General features: G+C 45.8%; 1 long non-coding RNA gene across 4 annotated transcripts in view; it reads right to left on the bottom strand.

The window, feature by feature from the left end:
- Positions 1-2,107: 2,107 nt before the first annotated feature.
- Positions 2,108-16,141, bottom strand: part of LOC126505347 (uncharacterized) — a 49,130-nt gene continuing 35,096 nt past the window's right edge. For all 4 annotated transcript variants that reach the window (XR_007592866.1, XR_007592867.1, XR_007592868.1 and 1 more), the window contains one exon: positions 2,108-2,487. This is a non-coding gene — a long non-coding RNA (uncharacterized lncRNA). The remainder of the gene's footprint in view (positions 2,488-16,141) is intronic.

Genomic DNA, 16,141 nt, shown 5'->3' with positions numbered 1-16,141 from the left:
CAACCCAGGAAGCTGGGAGAGTATCTCCAGGTGGTAATAGTTCTTCAGAATGTTTTAAGTGAATCTGTCTCACCTCACCCTCAAAGTGTTAAAAGATTCCATCCTATTGAAGTCGAGCTGTACTAGCTAATTTTTTTTTCACTTTTACACAGCTAGCCACTACCAAAATATCCGCAGCACTGTTGGCTTCACTGGGTCTCTCTCCTCCCATGGTGAGGTGGGACGTTGTGGTGGTGGTGGCACAGCAAGGAAGAGGCTATTCACCTCCTGACAGACAGGGAAGAGCCTGGGGACAAGATAAACTCAAGGCCTCAGGCACAGGGACCCATTCACTCTGGCTAGGTCCTACTGCCTAAAGTTTCCAGAGCCTCCCCACAGTATGGTGTTTGTGAACAAATGTCCATTCACCAAAGAAGAACACTAATGGCAGACGCCATCATCATCATCATTCTACCCAAGCTTGGTCAGTGAAACAGTGAGTTCCTTGCAGCTACTTACAAGAATGTGAGTGGGGGGAGGGGCTGCCTACAAGAACAGGGATGACTCAAAGGCAGGTGTGTGACCAAAGATCCCACTCCAACACGGGTGACACTCACCTAAGATGCATCCCTGAGCTCACTGAGTACTTGCAGACAGCTCTGCAGGCAGAAGAACCTCCAACTCCCAGCAACTCTCCCTGCTTTTTTAACTTGCAGGAAGATCTTTGTGGTGTAGCAGGGCTAGAGAGGGCACAAGAAGATGGCCAGGACACCACAGCTCCAGGAACAGGGCTGGATGAGTCCGTTCTAAGCCCCACCAGAGGGAGCATTGCCAGCCTCTGCACCACACACAAGCATCCGCCGGGGCCTCCAGTACTTGTCTGCTCCAAACGTTTGTTAACTTTGCACCTACTTAGAAACACCACCTACCAACTTCTCACCACCAGCTCAGCGTAAGCTAAGAACTGAAGGAAGCTTAGTCGATGTTTAGTAACAAGATCTGGGCAGCGTTTGCACGAGGGCCTACGGTGTCACCTCTAATCAGTGGCAGAACAGGAGCTGCACACATCGGCATCTGTCACGAATAGGGTCACCCTGAAGGACTGAGTTGTCATAGAAAGGCCAGGAGGACTGTCCGTGAAGAACACTCAGAATCCAAACGTTTTTTCTTATTAAGATATTTATTGCTTAAGACCTCTTTAGTAAGCATAAATTCTGTTCTAAATCATGCCCATAAATTGTGTTCCCAGCTTTAAAAAAAATCAGTGTGTTTTTTAATTACATGTGTGAGTGTGTACATGTGTGTGCGTGTGTATGTGAGTAAGACACTCATGGAAGCTAGAGGTATTGGATTTTCTGGAACTGGAGTTACTGGTTTGTGTGAGCCACCCAACATGCAAGCTCTAAACCAAACTCAGGTCCTCTGGAAGAACAGGAAGTGCTCTTAATCACTGAGCCGTCTCTCCTACCTGATTCTCTTTCTGACTTGATCATTTGAAGATAGTAAAATCAGAAATTTCATGTCAGTTGAACAGTATAGAGTGTATGAGTGTAGATACAGGCTAGAGAACAAGACAAGAGGCCACAGGAGAAGAAAGAGCTGTTGGACGACTAGGGAGGACAAGAGAACACAGGACATTAGAAAGAAGAAAGGCAGTTGGGGCCTGGTAAGGGACAAGGAATATATCTGGAAAAAATTCTCCCCTTCTGCAATTCTTTCTTACCACATCCCCAAAATATAACACATGCTCCTTGTCTTCAATTTTATCAAGACTATGATATATCTAACACATAGTAGACTGTACACTCCTGCAAACAAAACAAAACACAAACACAAACTCGATGGAACAACAAAGAAACAACATGAATCTCTCAACTTTCCGTGTTAACCTCAGAAGTCTTTATAAACAAATAAATCCATATTTCCTGGGCTTTAAACTTGAGAGTTGAAGCATAAAGTTTCAGTTCAAATAAATTTACAAATATTTAACATCTCAAGTCAAATGTGCATAATTGGTCTTTTCTTCATTAAAGTTGTTGGCTCAGAATTATTATATTCCATTTTCAACACATTGTTAATTTCCTCTTTCTTTATTTTATCACTATGTTAAGAATTCTTAGAACAAAGCTGTTTTTAACCTGGGTTAATTCTGTTTTATTTCTATAAATACATTCTGGACACAAAATATTACTTTTCGAGAGATAGATTAGTTAGTAAGTTTTGATCTTAAAAATTTCCCAATAACACATCTTCCAAGGGCAGGTTTCTTGGCGTCTTTAGCTTAATCTAATGCATTTTATATCCTGTTGCCTCTTGGGCTTGGAAGGGACTCGGGGGTGTTGTTTAGTTGGTGTTTTCTGCAGAAGTCCCAACTGTTGCTGTCATTCTTGACCAGAGACGGGGGTCATCTCACGCCTGCTTCCCATAGGCCATGTCTATTTCTTGCATAACAGTTTAATGGCCCAGTGCCTAGCCACAGCGGCAGCTGTCATCATCTTGGCCCTTACTCTGAGAAGAAAAGGACAGAAAACAAGATCAGTCATTGAATTGTCTGGGGCATCTTCGCTGTGCAGACTAAAGAGAACCCGGCGAAGGCGGCCCTTGTCTTTCCAGTAAGCTCATGTCACACTTATCCTTATGAAGAGAGACATCTGACTTTCGTATTCACACCAACGCCGTGTGTTTGATATTCACTAATTCATTCTCTTTTGAATCTCTGTATGCATGCCGTGTGTGTATGTGTGTCACTTAAGATGGACACATGCTGTTACATGGGCATGGTGGAGGTCAGAGGGCAACCTCAGGTGCCATTTCTCACCTTTCACCTTGTCTGAGACGAGGTCTCTGTTGATCCCACTGGGTGCCACAGGCAGTCTGGCCCAAGAGCTTCTGGGGATTTTACTGTCTCAGCCTCTCTCTGTGTAAGAGGATCGGGATTATAGAAGGCACTCTAGTGCATGGCTTTTCATGCACATTCTGGAAATCTAAAGGCAGGATCTCACACAAGCCTGGCAAGTCCTTTACCAAGTGGGCCTTCTCTTTATTAACTAATGTTTTTGTTCCTTCAACAAATATTCAGTCCTGCCAAACATCACCCTTTGTGAATCAGGAAAGAGAAGAGACATACTGTGAGAGAAAGACACAGAGAGCTGACAAGACCTTCTGGAAACCTGCAGGAAGGTCAGCACCCCCAGGGGCTGGCACACACCAGGTGGGACACCCATGCAAGTCACACAGAACTGGACCCAAAAGAACTTCAGGTCTCTAATCTGACAAGGTGTCCACATGGCCATACATGCACAGCTCAGCCTGAAAGATGCGTGTCTCAATCAGCAAGCAAGCCATTAGACGCCCACAGAAATGTGTCTACGCAAGGACGTTCTCATCAGACAGTCAACCCTTCTCTTGTGGAGTATCACTCCCTGCTATTGGGAGGCAGTCACCTGCTTAGCCGTTCTCCTACCAGTAAAAACTAGGGCTGTCTCCATTCTTTGACGATTATGACTGAGACATCTATAATCATCTTCATCGAAGTCATTTTGTAAACATATGTTTTCACATCCTTGAGTAATTACTTAGTAATTTCGTATTGCCAAGCCATGGAGTAGACACAGCTCAGCGCTTTAGGAATTTACTAGCGAGGTCTCGAAAGGGAGTGTGTAGTCGTACAATCCTATCCAGATACATCACAGTTCTGGTTGCCCCACACGCTCACATTTGGTCCTTTTCTTGTAGAATATTACTAGGATTGATTCAGAGCAATGGTCCCATTTTCTCCATTGCTCTCTGCCAGGATTGTGCAAGTCTCGTGAGGTTGGGCTTCTTGTTTATCCTGGTCTCCCCAAGGTCCCCAAGGTGCAGCACATTGCATGCCATGTCATTGACCCTTACTGAGAGTCTGAGAAGGAAGAGATGTCCTCTCTCCAATGTGGCTCTGAAGCTACCCCTCTTCTGTGTTGTGTTCAGCCCAATCCCTCCATAACACCAACACCTCCCTAACTGAATGCACAGAGTTCTGGCAATGCCTGTGCAGGGCCTTCTTCCCCCAAGCCGGGGTCCTGATCTGACTTCATAGGGACTCCATTTCTTCCCATCATCTATCCACGTCCCAGATCAAGCCCTGAGTTGTTATTTTTTTCTCTTACAAGTGTATTTATTTACTTATTTTCTTGTTTATTTCTTGAGATGGAGGCTTATATGGTCCAGTTTGCCCTTGAGCTCACTGTAAGGTCTCGGGTGACCTTGAACCTCTGATCTTTCTGCTCCCCATTCCCCGGGTTCTGAGATCATAGGCAGAACCTACCACACCTGGTTTATGCAGTGCTAAGGACCACACCCAAGACTTCTAGTGTTCCACTCACTGAGCTGGGCCCTCCTTGTACAAATTTACACACTCTATTTATAAAGCTGCAGCTTTATCAAATAACAGATAGAGTCGTTATCAATACATACTGCTGTTTGGGTGATTCTTTTAAAGCCCAGCTGCTTACCAAAGCCAACTAATCATCAAACAGAGGCTCAGGTAGACAGCGCCGGACACAAACGCTCCTGCTTCCTGTGCCTTGCTCTGCCGAGTGTCACTCTCCCTCTCATGAGAGTGTTTGAGTCTGATCCTCTCAGCCAAGTGGCAGATGGAGAAATTGTTTGCAATAGAGATGAGAATATTTTATCAGACTTCCTACAAATGGGGCCTACTGAATTTTCATCTGCCAGCTAAGCACTGATCAAAAAAAAGGGGGGGTCTCAACAGGATATCCTGTAAGGGTTCCTCAGGAACGTGTGTGTTTTCGGTCAGCAGTCAGGGGAGAGATGATAAATCTCTAAGGGCAAAGAAGCGCACCCTGGAGCAAACACTTCCCTGGTCCTTCCAGCCTTCCAAAGGCCGCGCAGCAGAAGGGAACCTGGGTCAGGATCCAGGAAGTCTGTGTTCCAGACCTAGTTCTGGCCCTGACTCCTTAGGTCACTGTCTGTTGGTGATGTCACTTTTCAGTACCTCAATCTTCCATCTGTACAACAGAAAGAATGAATCCTCTTCCCACCAGCTGGCTTGTGAGTCCACATGGGGAAGTGAGACCATGAGTTGTTTACCGGATCTTTTGTTCTTGTCCCTCAATCACAGCTTCAGAGAAAAATTGCTACCGATGTTTATTAGACAGCTACTGTATGCCGTCTATGGGTCAGGTAGATCCATGTGCACAAGGCATGAATTACCTCCGTCAACACTAACCAACCCCCGGGAGGGGATGCAGGGAAGGTCACCAAGAATACATGGAAAAGTAGCTCATAGTCACGGACAGGCCAAAGACTCCCATTTCAGGAGTGCCTGGCATCTGACCAGCAGATGCTTCCAGAAACCAAGGCTTAGGACAGCCTGAAAGAGCAGGAAATGTTCTCCCTCACAGGCAAATTAAAACAGAAAACCAGCAAGATTTCCCAAGCGTGGTGCTGCCTCTCTCTCGCAAACACACACAAATAAGGCGTCAAACACAGGGCTGCTGTCCCCACATCAGCAAGGTGAGAGCCTTGACTATGTGTAGTCTCGCTGCCCCGCCCCCCCTGGAGCAGGTAACACTTTAGGCTCGGAGATGGCTCAGTTGAGATACAGAGAGGAACGTGTCCCAGAGGCAAAGGAGGAAACAGAGGTGCTTTTTCAAAATCTCGGAGCTGTTTCTTAATGAATTTCTCATTTTGAAATGTCTTTCAGTTGAGGGAAAACTAGTCTTCCCTAAGGCTGTTNAAGTCCCTAGACTTGGTCCCCCCAGTACCAAACACACAAGATGCAAAAGCAAAAGGAAAAAGAATGGAAGAAAGAGAGAGGGGGAGAGAGAGAGAGAGAGAGAGAGAGAGAGAGAGAGAGAGAGAGAGAGAGAGAGAAAGTAGTTAGTCCTGAAATCATGTACACACAGCAGGTTGTATTTATAGAGCTCTGTGTGTGTGAGAGAGAGAGACAGAGACAGAGAGAGATAGTTTGGTGGATAGAAGCAGGGAGACTTGATTCCCATCTCTGCTCAGTCGCTTCAAGCCATATGACCTGCATAAACCACGCGGCTTCTCTGAGCCTCCATCGTCTGACTTAGAAACAGAATAAGGACTGGGGCCTAGCCATTGAGCATCTCAGGGGCACCCTGGGCTTCTCTCTGGATGCTGGGAGGGTGAGCTTCTCCGATTCCATTCTCAGATGCCTACATGGCAGGTGTGCTCTGTCATTCTGGGATCCAGGACCGGCACAGGAGGGACTGCAGGTGGCACTGGGCAGGGGGGTCTGTGTCCCCTTTGTGCTGCAAAGCTCCAGCCCCAGGCCCTTTTTGAGGCTCTCAGAAAACACAAATCGGATCCAAGGCGCCTGTTCCCAGCTCGCTTGTGTTTACCCCACCATCAGGAGGGTGCCATTTAGCCAGAACCATCATTCGCAGTCACACCAAATGGCCCATGGAAGAAAAGTTGGTTATGCTCAAAGAACAGATGACAAGTGACAGGCCCTGCTCCCGATTCCCTACAATAACAGAAGACACCAGCAACTGCCATGTGGTCCAAACACCAGAACACTCTTCTGCTTTCAAGCCCTTGCGATCTGCTGCATTCGCCCCTTCCCAGGGATGGAAGAACAGCACCTCGTCCCCAATGCAGTCAGGCACCCCTGCCTCCAAAGCCACACAAGGGCAGCACTCTCCCACTCCAGGTCTGAGTCCTTATTGATGCTCACTTTCTTTCTTTCCCTTCTTTCTTCCCCCCTCTTCCTCCTCCTCCTCTTCCTCCTCTCATCTTCCTCCTCTTTTTCTTCCTCCTCTTTCTTCCTCTTTCTTCTTCTCCTCCTCCTCCTTCTACTTACTTCTTCTTTGCAGGTAAAAATAACTCACTTGAGCCCTCAAGAGTATGTTTTTACCTGTTAGTAGTACCTGACACAGGAATGGATGCATTATATTAACAGGACTGATTTGGCTGTTTCCCAGCGTGCACAGATATCAAAACATTACATTGCACATCATCAATACACTCAGGTTTTTTTTCTTTTGTTAATTTTAAATAAAAATCTTTTGTAAAAGAAATCACTTCATCTTTCTGCATCTGGTGCTCACATAGTGAGCAGGACAAACAGGAAAAGAATTAGTTCAAGACCAAGAAAGAAGGGAGGCAAAAAGATGGCAGGTGCCCACATGCCTGGCCCCACGCCATCACTGGGCACAGCTGAATTCACCTTGCCAGGCAGGCAATGTCTCTAACCCTTTATTTTAGTTAAGGAAGGGAACCCTAAGCCTTCTGCGATAAACAACTGACTACTGACCCGAAGCCTAGGGATCAGCTCAAGTTCCAGTCAGACCGATGGGGACTGTGGGACTTCCCCAAGCCTGCTCTGGGGTAATCATTTAGCTCTAGCTCTACTAGCAGAGAACCAGTGCGCACTCCTATCATTGCTGATGTTTCACGTTTACAGAATGGACCACTGAGAAACAGCCGGGAGGCATCCGTGTCTGAAAACCGCTGTCCCCGGATGGAAGTGATAAAGGTGGCCCAGAGGATCTTCCAGGAGAGAGAATTAGTAGTTGCAAATCGGTTGCGCCATCCAAAAGAGAGAGGGCACAGTGAAGGCAGTAGTGTCGTGTCCCCAGAAGGAGCCTGCTTCCTTTCCCGGGAGTTCTGATCCTGTGGAAAGCACAAATCCCTCTTCCTGGCCCTCGTCCTCCGTGGAGCACACCGCCCAGCAAGCCTACCATCTCAAAGCTGGGGAACAGGACCTGCCAACCTCAGTGGAGTCTCTGAAGCATTTGTTATTTTTATGGGTCCCTGAGTGCTTCTCTTGAATATTAATTTTCTTCAATTCTTTAAGTATATATTAGTTATTACATATTTTTGATTAATATTTGATGGCCGCTTAGGCTGCCAAGAGCGCCCATAAATTTTCCCAATGGAATCTGATGCTAGGTGAGTGTGGGAGACCCCTTATGCAGAGTGAAGACATTAATCATTTTAAGTCTCTGACTCCACACCTTAATACCCAAAGATATATTGCTATGAAGCCCATAACACGTCATTAAAAATGAATGTCTTGTGGCAGTTTTCATGCCTGCAGAATTCAGGGCAGGGGGTGGGGTGGGAAACCTGAAACCACAGAACCCAGGGAGTTCACAAATTCCACTTTGCACACCTTTTTTCTATGGATTCCCTGTTCTTCTAGAATCAGTTACATGATGTTAGGGCCTTGAGCAAAAGAATAAAGAGTCTTCAAAAAATCATGACATAATTTGACATAGAAACAACAAAGTTTCAACCAAGCCTTCTAAAGCATGGGGCCCTGTGTGACAGCACAAAGTCCATCTTGCCTTTCCCTGCCCTCTTCAGCACCCTCACCTCCTTCTATTTTAACCTTGGCTTCTACCCATGTTTAAAAAAAATTCACTAAGATGCTATGAAGGGTCCTCTAAGTTTAATAACTGGGTCCTGTTTGTCAACCCCTATTCTGCATATATATTCATATATATAAGAGAAATATACTTAGAAAATAGATATAGATTAGAAGACACATGGATGATAAAGTAGTTATACTATAAATGGTAGGCCATAGACAAATGATAATGATAGAGAGATGATTGGTAAAGAAATGGATGATAGATTTTAGATACAAAGTTAGAGGATAGATCATAGACAGAAAGACGGAGAAATAGAAATAGAAATGATGGGTAGAAAGGAAGATGATAAACACATGGATGCATATTATAAATTAAAACTATACAGCAGAGAGAAGATAGATAGATGATAGATAGATATAGATAATAGATAGATAATAGATAGACAGATAGACAGTTGGATAGATAGATATATAGGCAGATGATAGACAGATAGTAGATAGATAGACAGACAGATAGATAGATTGATAGGTGATTGACAGATAGACAGACAAATGATAGACAGACAGACAGATAGATGGATAGGTAGATAGACAGATAGACAGTAGATAGACAGACAGATGATAGATAGATAGATAGATAGATAGATAGATAGATAGATAGATAGATAGATAGATAAATGGATAGATGAGCAGGCAGGCAGATAGATGCAGGTGTGGATATGAAGTCCATGGTGTTTCACTTCCAGGCAGAACATTAATGAATGCAGAGCTCACATGGATGACAGTTGGTGCATGCAGGAGACCACCGCAGTCATGCTGGATAAATATTTTAACTTGGCCTGGTTTGGAAGAAGTCTAAAACCATAACACAGAGTATGAGTCCATGAACAACCTTCGTCTAGTCAAGGCAGACAAGCACTGAGCAGCTATACATAAGGAAGACAGGATCCTCTGATCTCCAGGTGCCCATTTGAGCAACAACAAAAGACAGAAGAGACTGTCTCCAGCCTCAAGGTTTCTCCAAACCAGATATCTGACCTAGTCTGGAGGGGACTCACTCCCAATCCCGGGGAGAGACTCTTCAGTGACGGCATTTCCTGTGGACATATGGAGCCTTTCACCGCTCAGTCCTGCCAACTCCTGAGAAGGCACTGCCTCAGGTCACAAGCGTCTCTTCAGGGTCTGGGAGATGACAGTATCTCTGCTCGCTGCAGTGCTTTGCTCTGCATGAGGAATGGGTTGCAGAGAGGCAGGGGCAGCGGTTGCAGAATAAGGCCAGGAGGACCTTGGCCTTAAGACATTTGCCCAGACTGAATAGTTCACTTGCTATGACTATGTTCAGTAGAAGGTAGACAAAGTCAGCCTAACTTAAAAACCAGACGTCTCTGTGTAGGGAGATGGATCGATGGGTAAAGTACTGGCCTTGTGAGGACCCGAATTTGATCCCTGTTGTGGGATAATCTTTTTGTATACTGTAAAGATGTGTCTCTGCCTAAGGCACCTTCTGATTGGTTTAATAAAGAGCTAAATGGCCAATAGCTAGGCAGGAGAGAATAGGTGGGATTTCTGGGGGAGAAAGAGGAACTCTGGGAAAAAGACATGTAGAGAGATGCCAGGAAGACACAATGCAAGTCAGACATACAGAATGGAAGAGAGGTAAATAGCCACGTGACAGAATGTAGATTAATAGAAACAGGTCATTTAAGTTATAAGAGCCAATTAGGAACAAGCCTAAGCCAAAGGCCAATCTTTTATAATTAATAATAAATTTCTGTGTCATTTTGTCATGAGTTTGGGGAAAGTACAACTACAGATCCTAGACCCGTTGTATGGGTAGTGCAGCTTGCTATCCTAGGGCTGGGACAAAAGGGACAGGGGAAGGGAACCTCTAGAGTTCACCCAGCTAGCACAGCATACTTGGCAAGTTCCAAGCCAATTACAAGCCTGCCTAGAAAGAAAGGAAGAAGGAAGGAAGGAAGGAAGGAAGGAAGGAAGGAAGGAAGGAAGGAAGGGAGGGAGGAAGGTAGAGATGGAGGGAGGGAGGTAGAGATGGAGGGAGGGAGGGAAAGAGAGAGGGAGGGAGGGAGGGAGGGAGGAAGGGAGGGAGAGAGGGAAGGGAAGGGAAGGGAAGGGAAGGGACAGAGGGGACAGTTATTGTGGTACATTGAGTTTCATAAAGACAATGCTGGGCAAGAAGAGCCAGACAGGCATAGGTGACTCTGTGCCTCACAGAGGAAAATCAACTAAACACGGACAAAGGAGAGCTAAGAAGCTGAGAGGCAGAATGTCAGTACAAGCTTGCCAGGAGGGGTTCAAGAAGAAGCCTGGATGCCTCTGTCAATGTCTTGGGGTTCTCTAAGAAGTCTCAGAGTGGTGGAGACTGTGTCTGTGGGGGAAAACAAAGAGGGGTGTGCAGACATGACAGAGGCTGACAAGGCTTTCCATGACAGAGGAATGAAAATCTGCATTCCCCCCAAGGGAAGACCTAAGAAAAGTTTAAGGACCAAGTGCCCTCAGAAGGCCTCCTTCGGCCATCTTCTTGTTCTGTGCTGAACACCATCCCCAAATCAAAGGAGGCCATCCTGGCTTATCCATTGGTGATGCTGCCAAGAAATTGGGAGCCATGTGGACCAAGGCTGCTGCAGATGACATGCAGCCCTGTGAAAAGATGGCTGCCAAGCTGAAGGAAAAATACAAAAAGCACACTGCTGCCTACCAGGCTAAAGGAGAACCCGGTGCAGCAAAAATGGGGTGGTCAAGGCTGGAAAGAACAACAAAAAGAAGAGGAAGAAGATGATGTACGAGTTGACTCCAGTGCAGTTATTTTTTCTTGTCTGTAAAGCATTTAACTCCCCGATACATAGTGTAAGATTTTTCTTTTTTGTATATATAACACACTCCTGAATGCGTCTTTAGCTGGCCCTGTCTCTGTGGAGTTTTCAGTAACCACTAACCTTGCCTGGTGCAGTCTAGGGATGGAAACTGACATGGAAATTTAAAACAGGCTCTTGCTGGTGCACTGCACAAATTAATTATATATGGGGAGCATAGTGTTGTGGTTTTGTTTTTTATCTTCAGTTGTCTCTGATGCAGCTTATACAAAGATAATTGTTCTGTTAATTGAATACCACTCTGTAATTGCAGGTAATAATAATAATAATAATAATTACAGCTACTTGTTAACATTCTGAATGCTTCTAAGCAAATAAAATTTTTTATAAAAAAAAGTGAACCGCACCCAAAGAATAATACTCAAGGTGGACCTCTGACTTTCTTATGCACATTCACACACACACACACACACACACACACACACACACACACTTGTGTATGCACAGGCACATACACACATACATACACACACATAAGTACATGCACACACACTGGAAAAATATAAACATGCACATAAAAAAGTTTTGAAAGAAACCAGGAGGCTCTCTCTATTCCTACTTCCTATATGACTGGGGGGAGAGGATGTGGCAGGATTCAGGACGAGAAGCTCGGGGGAAGAAGACGACACCGCTGAAGGCCCTGACTGGCTCGATCAGTTCTCCCAACCCTCATTTCGACACAGGATGCTGCCTTCCCTGCACACTTGCCCATATTTCAGATATTTCGGAGGTATGCTTGGACGTATTCATTGTCTCTCAGTCTCTGAACTAGAAGCAGAGTTCAGACTAAAGCAGACTGCATCACTGTCCCCTCGAATGACCTGTGCTACAAGGTCAGTGCCCATGTCTGGAACCAGGGCCTGGGATTGATTGGCACACTCTGAATGTGTCCTGGAGCCACCGGTTCATTCCATCAAATAGGCTAGCAGCTACTCTCTGAGGATCAACTTCTGGCCGGGTCAAATAAAGAATGTCTGCATTACAGCCATCCCCTCCCGAAAGTCTATGGTGAGTACCATGTATCATCTCCTAGAATCCCAGGATCTAGGAAGTGTCTCACCATAAAAGACTAAAAGATGTCTCCATGGATCAAGAACAATGGCAATGGGTTTTTGATCCTACTGCACGTACTGGCTTTGGGGGAGCCTAGGCAGTTTGGATGCTCACCTTACTAGACCTGGATGGAGGTGGGTGGTCCTTGGACTTCCCACAGGTTGGGGAGGCGGTGGCAGGGAGGAGGCAGAAATCATAAATAAATAAATAAATAAATAAATACTTGCCATGTGAGCCTGGGGGCCAGAGTTTGCATCCCCGAAGCCCACCAAAAAGTCAGGAAGATGTGGTGACCACCTGCAATCCAAGCACTTGGAAGGCACAGACAAGTGATCCCCAAGGCAAGTTAGCTGGCTAGACCAGGGGAATAGGTGAGCTCTGGCTTCCACAAGAGATCCTCTCTAATGCATGAAGTGGAAAGTGGCTGAGGAATACCCAGCATTGCCTCTGGCCCTCCATGGTCATGTATGACATCACACATGTGTACACACACACACACACGGAGGAACATGTATGCATATGTGCGTTCACATGCAACACACACACACAGGCACACACACAGAATTTTAAGGGAGCTTTGTCCTGCCTCCCATGTCTGGGCTCCTCTGCCCGCTCCACTCCTGAGCTGCCTTAAGTAGCATCCTTCCATGTCTGTTGTGATCTTCTGCACACTGATGATGGTGCCCAGAGCTCCACCCACCTTACAGTTAAAGCTCTCCAGTGTTGCTTTAGTCCCTCTGACTGTGGTCTAGGGCTCCATTCCCCCAAGAGCCTCATCTTGGCACATAGTCTGGTGGGCCACAGCGATGACACAGCAGACACTCCTCACACAGCTCCCCATTCACAACGCCCCTTGTCCTTACTCCCCTTTGTCCTGCTCATTTACTGCCCAATATTGATTTAGGTCTGTGGGAATTACTTCAAACACTGGTTTTAGAGCATGGACTATTTCCTCCCGAGAGGACAGTTGGTATATGCTGGGTAGAAGTCAGGCATCTGGCTGCATGTCTACCACACAAACCCCACAGCAAAGACTCAGACAGCTACAATGTCAATTGGACCACAGAGAAGAAGCCCCAGTACAGACCAGGATGGACTGATTTCTGCCACTCTCCCTGTGTCCTCTGCTGTCACATCCAGTTGATCAGGACATTTGTCCCCTCAAAGCGCTGTTCTGAACCCAGAGCCCCTCTCCACACAGGGCTGCAGGCAGCCTCTTCTGAGTGGCAGATGCCAAACTGCGAAATGAGCTGGACTGGCTGTCCTCACCCTAGATGCTTTGGGTGCTGCCTGTGTTTGCCTATAATAACACTGCAAACATTCAGAAGAGGAGATCAAGGCGTCTGTACGCAACATGGCCTCCAGTCGCTCTGAGATGAAGAAGGGAAATGAGAGAGAAAAAGGAGTGGGGGGGAGTAAAAGAATGAAATAAAGGAGGAAGACTTCACCAAGTATCTGTAGAGGGGAAAGAGGAATAGGACTGGAAAATGAAGTTCCAAATAAGTTATCACAGGCTGGGGAGATGGCTCAGTCAATAAAGTGGATATAGCCATGCAAACAGCATGGATATTCATCTCCAATACACAAGTTTTTAAACACTCAGGCGCCACAGTGCACTGCTTCTAATCCCAGTCCTGAAGAAAGAGAGACATCTCCCTCAAGATCACTGACCCGTTAGTCTAGGTGATTCGCGCTAGCTCCTGGCTCAGTGAGAGACCTTGTCTCAAAAACCAAAACAGTAAAGAAGACATTCTGTATTGACTTATGACCTCACGTGCACACAGGAACAGCCCCGCCCCCAGATCATAAATCACCATTAAAATCGACACCCATGGAGTAAGCTGAGCTGCCCCTCCCAAGCTGTCTTGCGTGTTCTGAAGCAGCTCTTCAAAGTTGAAGGAGCCACCCTCAGTTTCCCTGCAGTCAGAAGTGAACTCTTTGTCATGGTTCCTACTCATTTTGTCTGTAGGCATTGCACTTGACCCAGCCTTCCTATGGGAATTGCCCAGTCTCTCCCAGTTGCTACCCAATCTAAACACAGAGCTTTAGATTTAGAAGATCTACCCTTTGGTTGTCAATTTCTCAAAGACTACACAGAGCACCTTAGGGAGTTCCCTCCCTATAGTTTGCTGGCCTCATCTTGGTGGGGACCGCAGGCTCAGACAAGCATTTACCCTAATTAACACTGCAACAAATGGCTAACAATAGGAGCAATTAGCTAAAACAAAATCCCAAATAATGTCTCTTGTTGATGGAATCTTGATGGGTAAATTCTGAGTGTTTTTATAGCCGAGATCTTAGAAGAGATTTTGGCAGACCCTTAGTATTTCAGGGTCTGTGTCACTGGAATGACACAACCACATGTCTGTTTTTAGTTTTTCCATAAGAAATGTAAAAAGTGTTAGCAAAAATTCTCGCCTATGCGAAAGACATGCCTTGGAAAACAACAAGCCTTCCTATTGATCAATTTGCTGGAGAGAACCCCTCTTTGAAGGAGGCACATACTATTCTGGCACTGTGCAACTTGGGAGGTTTTATTTTTTCCTCCTACAGCCCTGCCAACCACAAGCCCAAGTACAGCCTGTGTCTCAGATATGGGCACGCGTCTCTCTCTACCAGCTGAACACGCACTAAGGGACAGAGTGTTTGCTTAGTGTGGCTTCCTGTGCTCAGCTTCCACCAAGGCCAGGCTTGCCACCCTGTTCCACTGAAATTAATTTTTTTCCTTTAACACATTCCTATTCTCAGAGTCCATCTGTTACGGCTTTTCATCAGTGGCATATTTGTGACCCCATGCAAATTTCCACAAAAAGGCCTTCTTTGTCCTTAATAGAATGCAATGGTGTCTACCTCTTCCAAGCAAGAGAGCTGTCTGGTTATGGTCCCAGGTCCAGGAGAGAGAAGATGGAGGAGAGAAAGGAAGAAGCTGTTCTTCTATGTAGCTTCCTTCTTGGTTTCTACTGCTTCTCTATAGGGCAGACATAAAGGAGCCACTGAGCGGCATCGCATGGTCACTCTCCGCACATTCAAATGGGTTTAGCAAAAAGTGGGGCAGGCGAACATATGAATCAGGGTTTGCATAACCACAACACAGTCTGAGAAAATTGCCGCAAAGACGTCATAAAGCCATCACACCCTTCACCCCGACCAGGTGAGCTCAACGCAGCTTGTCTTATCCCCCTCTAAGTTCCGGGCGCCCCTGTCTGTTGGGGCTATGAAGGCTCTATGTGCCTAAGACCACAAAGCCAGGGCCCCTTCCGTCACCTTTGCTCCTGCACGGAGAGAGCAGTTCTCATGTTTTCAGTCGGCTCAACAGCTCAGGGCTTGCTGACTACTGGAGTTTTCAGATGATATATCAATGAGGCATTTAAACAGAGCCGTTCATACACAAAAATTCTGTCTGCTTTGTAAAAGATTATCCTTTTATAAACATTCTGCAGAAAACATAAAAGCAAACAAGGAACAGCACATAGGACAGGAAAGATGTGAGCAGGGAGATTAATACTGAATGGGCTGAAATGAATGGCCCCACTCAAACCAGGTCCAGATACTTTGGCAGCAGTGAAACGTGAATAATGGGAATGACACATCGTTTATTCGGGATAATGAGTTGATCCAAAGTGAAGGCCTCGGACGAGAGATTAAAGATTAAATATCCATCTCCTGATGAATATCAGTAGCCAACTTTAACCTTTTCCTTCCAAAAGTACAGTTTTACTTGAATAATATTATGTCCTGCGTTGAAGTACAATCCCTAAGATCAACAGCGAACTCCACTTTGAAACATTCTCCTAGCTGGCAGAAAATACTGTTTCCCCTTCAAGGCAGGAGGTCGGATCTTATTTGTAGGCTAAAGCCACAGCTTAATAAAATA

The sequence above is a fragment of the Alexandromys fortis genome, unplaced genomic scaffold, assembly GCF_014885135.2.
Source record: "Alexandromys fortis isolate MF-2015 unplaced genomic scaffold, M_Fortis_MF-2015_v1.1 scaffold_62, whole genome shotgun sequence".
Classification (NCBI taxonomy): Eukaryota; Metazoa; Chordata; class Mammalia; order Rodentia; family Cricetidae; genus Alexandromys; species Alexandromys fortis.
The sequence above is the reverse complement of the archived record's forward strand: the minus strand, read 5'-3'. Positions and strand labels throughout refer to the sequence as shown.